The 7,954-nt window shown below is 39.6% G+C and overlaps 1 pseudogene; it reads right to left on the bottom strand.

The window, feature by feature from the left end:
- LOC144309609 (18S ribosomal RNA) lies at positions 1 to 954 on the bottom strand (annotated as a pseudogene).
- Between the last annotated feature and the right edge of the window lie 7,000 nt (positions 955 to 7,954).

Here is a 7,954-nt window from a genome sequence, read left to right as displayed (position 1 = left end):
GATTAATCCAAGCACACCTTCCGGTATGCTTACCTTGTTACGACTTGTCTCCTCTTGTGTCTTAGTTAAGTTAATATGGTTATGGTTGTGTCTTATTACTTGAGGAGGGTGACGGGCGGGTGTGCGTGCTTCATGGCCCTATTCAATTAAGCTCTCTATTCTTAATTTACTACTAAATCCTCCTTCAGTTTTTAATTTCATAAAAACGTTCGTGGAATGTTCTTGGGTAGAAAATGTAGCCCATTTCTTCCCACCCCATAAGTTACACCTTGACCTAACTTTTTTATGTAAAATGATTGTGCTTACTATTCTACCTTTTGAGGGTTTGCTGAAGATGGCGGTATATAGACTGAATTAGCAAAGGGTGGTGAGGTTTATCGGGGTTTATCGATTATAGAACAGGCTCCTCTAGAGGGATATAAAGCACCGCCAAGTCCTTTGAGTTTTAAGCTATTGCTAGTAGTCCTCTGGCGAATTATTTTGTTGTAAAATTATCTATGTTTAGGGCTAAGCATAGTGGGGTATCTAATCCCAGTTTGGGTCTTAGCTATCGTGTAGTCAGATTATTATAAAGTCACTTTCGTGGTCTATTTTATGGTAACTGTAGCTTTTTACGGCTTAGTTAAGTTTTAACTTTAGTGCAAAGGTATCTTAAACCCGCTTTACGCCGTGGGCCTATTAGTTTGGGTTAATCGTATGACCGCGGTGGCTGGCACGAAATTTACCAACCCTTTTTAGTATGGCTTAGTCAAACTTTCGTTTATGGCTTAATTTTTATCACTGCTGTATCCCGTGGGGGTGTGGCTTAGCAAGGTGTTATGAGCTACTTAAGAGTGTGCTTGATACCTGCTCCTTTAGATCACTGCTGATTTTAAGGGCATTCTCACTGGGGCGTGGAGACTTGCATGTGTAAGTCTACTAAGAACTAATAGGAAGGCTAGGACCAAACCTTTGTGTTTATGGAGTCGTGCGACTCATCTTGGCATTTTCAGTGCCTTGCTTTATTAATTAAGCTACATTAACTTATACTGAAATTGTAGTGTGTATAATAAATAAAATACATAGTAAATATGAGAGGAAAAAAAAAGGGGATGCTATCTATAGATAGACCACGAGATCGAATGCGTGTAAGACTGTTGTGTTAAGTTAACTAGAGTAGCAATACATTTGTATACAATTTAAATAAAGCTTGTGAGTATTGTATGCACTTAGTCCTGTTTTTGGGGTTTGGCAGGACATAAATAAGTGTATAATAGATGACATGAGTTTATGGGGGGTAAGGGGGGTTTGTATAAGTTAACTTAATGTCTTGCGCGTGTACGTACGTGTACACACGTGTACGTACGTGTACACACGTGTACGTACGTGTACACACGTGTACGTACGTGTACACACGTGTACGTACGTGTACACACGTGTACGTACGTGTACACACGTGTACGTACGTGTACGTACGTGTACGTACGTGTACGTACGTGTACACACGTGTACGTACGTGTACACACGTGTACGTACGTGTACACACGTGTACGTACGTGTACACACGTGTACGTACGTGTACACACGTGTACGTACGTGTACACACGTGTGTCCTAGAATTATATGTCCTGAAACCATTGACTGAATAGCACCTTGATTTTATGCGTGAGTTGATAAATGATAATGAATAAGTCCAGCTACAAGTTATTTGACTGCATTAGGGCCGCGACGGGCATATTCCCTGAGAGCAGAAGATAAGTTAGAGTTAGTGCCGTTGCGGTCATAGATGAGTGATAGCAGATTCCCCCCCTAAAAATAAAAGATACCAAATGCATGACACCACAGTTATGTGTGATCATGGGCTGATTAGTCACTAGTCCATCGAGATGTCCCATTTGCGAGAATTAGTAGGATTGGAATAAATAGAGTCATGGCCCTGAGGTAAGAACCAGATGCCAGGTATAGTTTCATGATAGTAACCCCCACATTAGCATGGGCCCGGAGCGAGAAGAGTGACATTACAGGCAAGGATTGATGGTTTCTCGAGGCATGGTGATTAAGCCCTTATTGGACTAAGTGATATGCATCTAGTTACTGTTGAGGATCAATGGGTTGTGGAATTGGACTAGACATGTCCTATGTAAAGATATAATATCATGTACATGCTTATATGCATGGGGCAAGCCATTAATGCACGACGTACATAGGGGAGGGAAAGAAGGATTTTTTGGAGATACTGACATAGCACAGTAGAGGTGGTCCAATATATGAATGTAGGGGGTGTCAGGGAATAGTTTAAGAAGAATTTCAGCTTTGGGTGCTGATGGTGGAGCAAGAGCTTCTTCCTTGAGTCTTAGGGAGGGCGACTACTCTCCATTTTTGGTTTACAAGACCAAGGTAATGATTATACTACAAAGACTCTTCATTTTAGAAGATTATTTTCGATAACGCTAATTGTTGGCATTAGAATCAATAGGATGGTGAAATATAGAATTGAGGCGACCTGTCCGATAATGATGAAAGGGTGTTCAACTGGCTGTCCTCCAATCCAAGTTAAAGTGAGAAGATCGGCGACTAAAAGTCAGAATAGGCATTGGCTGAGGGGTCGGAATATTATACTGCGTTGCTTAGATGTGTGGAGGAATGGAATGAATGCTAAAATTAGGATGGAGAATACTAGGGCGAGTACACCTCCTAATTTATTAGGGATAGATCGTAGGATGGCATAGGCGAATAGGAAGTATCATTCAGGTTTGATATGTGGAGGGGTGTTTAGGGGGTTTGCAGGGGTGTAGTTGTCTGGATCTCCTAATAGGTCTGGTGAAAATAAAACTAGTGATATTAAGACTAGGAGCAGGAGTAGGATTCCTAGGATATCTTTAATTGTGTAGTAGGGGTGAAACGGAATTTTGTCTGAGTCTGATGTGATTCCTGAGGGGTTGTTGGATCCGGTTTCGTGTAGAAATAGGAGGTGTACTATTGCTAGAGCTGCGATGATGAATGGAAAGATAAAATGAAATGCAAAGAATCGTGTTAAGGTTGCTTTGTCTACTGAGAAGCCACCTCAGATTCACTCTACTAAGTTGGTTCCGATATAGGGGATGGCGGAGAGAAGGTTAGTGATTACAGTTGCCCCTCAAAATGATATTTGTCCTCACGGCAGTACATAGCCTATGAATGCTGTGGCTATGGTTGCGAATAGTAGTACAATTCCAATGTTTCATGTTTCTATGAATACATAGGATCCATAGTATAGGCCTCGTCCCACATGTATGAATAGGCAGATGAAGAATATGGAAGCGCCATTTGCATGTATATAGCGGATAATTCAGCCGTAGTTAACGTCTCGACAGATGTGGGTGACCGATGAAAAAGCTGTGGCCGTGTCCGATGTGTAGTGTATAGCTAGAAATAAACCTGTTAGAATCTGTAGAATCAAGCATACTCCTAATAAGGACCCGAAATTCCATCAAGCAGAGATGTTAGATGGCGCTGGGAGGTCAATGAATGAATTGTTGACAATTTTGGCTAGTGGGTGGGTTTTTCGAATGTTGGTCATTAATGTTCTTATAGTTGAAATACAACGATGATTTTTCATGTCATTAGTCATGGTTAAATTCCATGTAGGAATAATGATAACATACATTGTATTTATTTTAAGTATCGTTTTTGTGATGAGTTTTGTGGGTTTTGCCACTAAACCATCTCCTATTTATGGTGGGCTTGTGCTAATTATTAGCGGTGGGATTGGTTGTGCGATTGTTCTGAATTTTGGGGGTTCTTTTTTAGGGCTGATAGTGTTTTTAATTTATTTGGGGGGTATATTAGTAGTATTTGGTTATACAACTGCTATGGCTACTGAGCAATACCCTGAGGTGTGAGTTTCAAATAAGGCTGTTCTAGCGGCTTTTATTACTGGTCTATTGTCTGAGTTGTTGACTGCTTGCTATATTTTGAAGGATGATGAGGTGGAGGTAGTATTAAAGTTTAATGGAATAGGGGATTGGGTAATTTATGATACGGGGGACTCTGGGTTTTTTAGTGAAGAGGCTATGGGTATTGCGGCTTTATATAGTTATGGAACCTGGTTGGTGATTGTTACAGGTTGGTCGCTGTTAACTGGTGTGTTGGTTATCATGGAAGTTACCCGTGGTAATTAAGGATTAGTAGGCTGAGAATTATAGTTAGTATGAACGATAGGAAATAGAGCTTGATGAGACCCTTTTGATTTGAAATAAGGGTAGAAGATTTTATTTGGAAATACGAGATTGATTTGGGTAGGATGTTTTCTAGTCAGATGGAGTCCAGAAGTATAGATGCTGATTTCTGGCTGATGGTTAAACTTGTTTTAGGTGTGAGGCGGTGCATAATGGTTGGATAATAGCCAAGGAGGGTGGAAAATTTAAAGTAATTAGATGGATAGTTAAATTTGAGTCCTTGTATGGTAAGGTTTAGTTCTAGTGCCAGGATGAAACCCAAGATAGTTACTGCAAGGGCTATCATTTTTAGATAATGAGGCATAGTTATCTGTGGGATGGTGGTGGGTGTGATGCTGTGGGAGATAATGTATCCTGCAAATACACTTCCGATAAGGAGTCGTTTAATAGAGTTAATTAGGAGAGGATTATTCTCGTTGATAAGGATTATAGGGGAGAAGCGGGGCTGGCCTAGTAGAGCGAAGAATATAATTCGGGTGCTGTAGGCAGCGGTTAGGGATGTGGCAACGAGTGTAATTAAGAGGGCTCAGGCGTTGGTATTCGACGTGTTAGCGGACTCGATGATCAGGTCTTTGGAGTAGAATCCTGTAAGGAAAGGTATGCCTGTTAATGCGAGGCTTCCGACAATCAGGGAAGTTGTGGTGAAGGGAAGGACTTTAAATAGGCCACCTATCTTTCGAATGTCTTGTTCATCGTTTAGGCTGTGGATAATTGACCCTGAACATATGAATAACATAGCTTTAAAAAATGCGTGAGTGCAGATGTGTAAGAAGGCTAGGTAAGGCTGGTTAATGCCAATTGTTACTATTATTAGGCCTAGTTGGCTTGAGGTAGAGAACGCTACAATTTTTTTGATATCGTTCTGTGTAAGAGCGCAGATTGCAGTAAATAGTGTAGTAATAGCCCCTAAGCATAAAGTGAGGGTTTGAATAGTTTGATTATGCTCTATTAGTGGATGAAAGCGGATAAGAAGAAATACTCCTGCTACAACTATTGTGCTTGAGTGAAGTAGGGCTGATACAGGAGTGGGGCCTTCTATGGCTGAGGGGAGTCAGGGATGTAAGCCGAATTGAGCAGATTTACCGGTAGCTGCTAATAGTAAGCCAAGTAGCGGCAAATTAAAATTATCGTTTGTTGTAATAAAGATTTGTTGAAGGTCTCATGTGTTTAAGTTCAATAGAAACCATGCTATGGTTATAATGAAGCCTACATCTCCAATACGGTTATAGAGGATAGCTTGTAGGGCAGCTGTATTTGCATCGGTTCGGCCGTATCATCATCCAATAAGTAAAAATGATATAATGCCAACTCCTTCTCAGCCAATGAATAGTTGGAATATGTTGTTTGCGGTGACTAAGACTATTATAGTAATAAGAAATAAGAGAAGATACTTGAAAAATCGGTTAATATAAGGATCGGAGTGTATATATCATATAGAAAACTCTATAATAGACCACGTGACAAAAAGGGCTACGGGCACAAAGATTATTGAGAAGTAGTCTAATTTAAAACTCATGGATAGTTTTATGGTCTGGATTGTTATTCAATGTCAGTTTGAAACAATTGTTTCCTGTCCTGAGTAGATGAATATTATTGTGGGAATTATGCTAATTATGAATGCGTAAGAAGTAGCGGTTTTTACATAGTATGGGTATAGCTTATTTTTGTAGAGTTTAGTAGAGGTTATAATGATGGGCAAAGTAAGAATGACTAGAGCTGTGATTATGCATGAAGTAAATATATTTATTACTTTTATTTGGAGTTGCACCAATTTTTTGGTTCCTAAGACCAATGGATTACTTCTATCCTATAAAAGTTGAAAAAGCCATGTTCTTATACATGGGAGCATGAGTTAGCAGTTCTTGCAGTACTTTTTCGGTAAGCAAAAAGGTTTGAGCTTTTATTATTAGATTCACAATCTAATGTTTTTGTTAAACTATGCTTACAGTAGATGGGACCGAGAATAATTTTAGGGTTAAGGGATAGGAGGAGTAGAGGCAGTAGATGCAAGGTTATTAGGGCATTTTCTCGTGTGAATGACGGTTTGATATTTTTGATATGGTGGGAATATTTACCACGCTGTGTGGTGATTAGTATATAAAGTGAGTATAGGGCAGTGATGGTGATGTTAATTCCTATTAGAATAATAGTAATGTTGGATCATGAGAATGAGGATATCACTACAAATAGTTCTCCGATAAGATTAATTGTTGGAGGAAGAGCCAGATTTGTGAGGCTTGCTAATAACCATCAGGCTGCTATCAGGGGAAGGAGGGTTTGAAGTCCTCGTGCGAGAATCATAGTACGGCTATGGATTCGTTCGTAATTGGAGTTGGCTAAGCAGAATAGCATCGAGGATGTTAAACCATGGGCAATTATTAGGGCTGTTGCACCTATATAACTTCATGGTGTTTGAATAAGAACCGCTACAATAACGAGTGCCATATGACTAACTGAGGAGTATGCAATTAGGGATTTTAGATCTGTTTGACGGAGACAGATAGAGCTTGTTATGATTATGCCTCATAGAGATAATATTATGAAAGGATACGCTATGAAGTTGGTCAGGGGGTTTAGTAGGGTTGTAATTCGTATCATGCCATAGCCTCCTAATTTCAGGAGTACGGCGGCAAGTACCATGGAGCCGGCAATAGGGGCCTCTACGTGTGCTTTTGGTAGTCACAAGTGGAGGCCGTATAGAGGTATCTTTACTATGAATGCTATCATGCATGCCAATCATAAGAAAACATTAGATCAGGAGTTTGGCAGAGGTTGAATTCAGTATTGAATTATGAGAAAATTTAGGGAGCCCATGAAATTGTGGATGTAAAGGAGAGCTACTAGGAGTGGGAGAGATCCTATTAAAGTATAAAATAAGAAGTAGAGCCCTGCGTTTAGTCGTTCAGTTTGATTCCCCCATCGGGTAATAATGATCAGGGTTGGGATTAGTGTTGCCTCAAATAGGATGTAAAAGAAGATAAGTTCAGAGGCGGTGAAAGTTATAATTAGGAACAACTGGAGAAGAATCAGTATTGAAATATATAGTTTTTTTCGAGTTAAGGGTTCTTTTGATAAATGGTGTTGGCTTGCTATAAGTATAAGGGGTAGAAGTCATGTTGTAAGTGCTAGTAGCGGTGCTGATAGGGAGTCAGAGAAAAATATTAAGGAGGGGTTCAATGTATTATCATTTGGTTGATTCAGGTAGAATAAGCTGATTAAGCTGATTAGCAAACCATATGTTGTCGTGTTAATTCAGATTATGTTAGGCTTTGATACTCATGTAAGGGGGATCAGTATGATAGTGGGGATGATAATTTTTAGCATTGTAAGAGGTTTAGGTTTTGTACGTAATCAGTCCCGTAGGTGTTAGATACTATAACTAGTAGAGATAGTCCTAATGCTGCTTCGCAGGCAGCAAATACTAGTAGTACGATTGGTATCATGCTGGCTAATGTAAGGTGGTTGTTGAGAATAGTTACAGATATTATTACAAATAGTGATAATATTATGCCCTCTAAGCATAGTAGCGATGATATTAGGTGTGATCGATAAACAAGTATACCTATTAGAGAAAGAATGAATGCCAGAAAGATATTAATATATACTATGGACATATGATAATTATGAGATAAATCATAATCTAATGAGTCGAAATCATTTGTTTTGGCTTAAACTAATTATCATATTCGGTTCATTCTAGCCCCTTTTCGGTTCATTCGTACGCTAGGCTTGCAGCTAGGAGGGAGATTAGTAGGAGT

The sequence above is a fragment of the Canis aureus genome, unplaced genomic scaffold (genome assembly GCF_053574225.1).
Source record: "Canis aureus isolate CA01 unplaced genomic scaffold, VMU_Caureus_v.1.0 ptg000125l_RagTag, whole genome shotgun sequence".
Classification (NCBI taxonomy): domain Eukaryota; kingdom Metazoa; phylum Chordata; class Mammalia; order Carnivora; family Canidae; genus Canis; species Canis aureus.
This window is presented reverse-complemented; position numbering and strand designations above follow the sequence as displayed.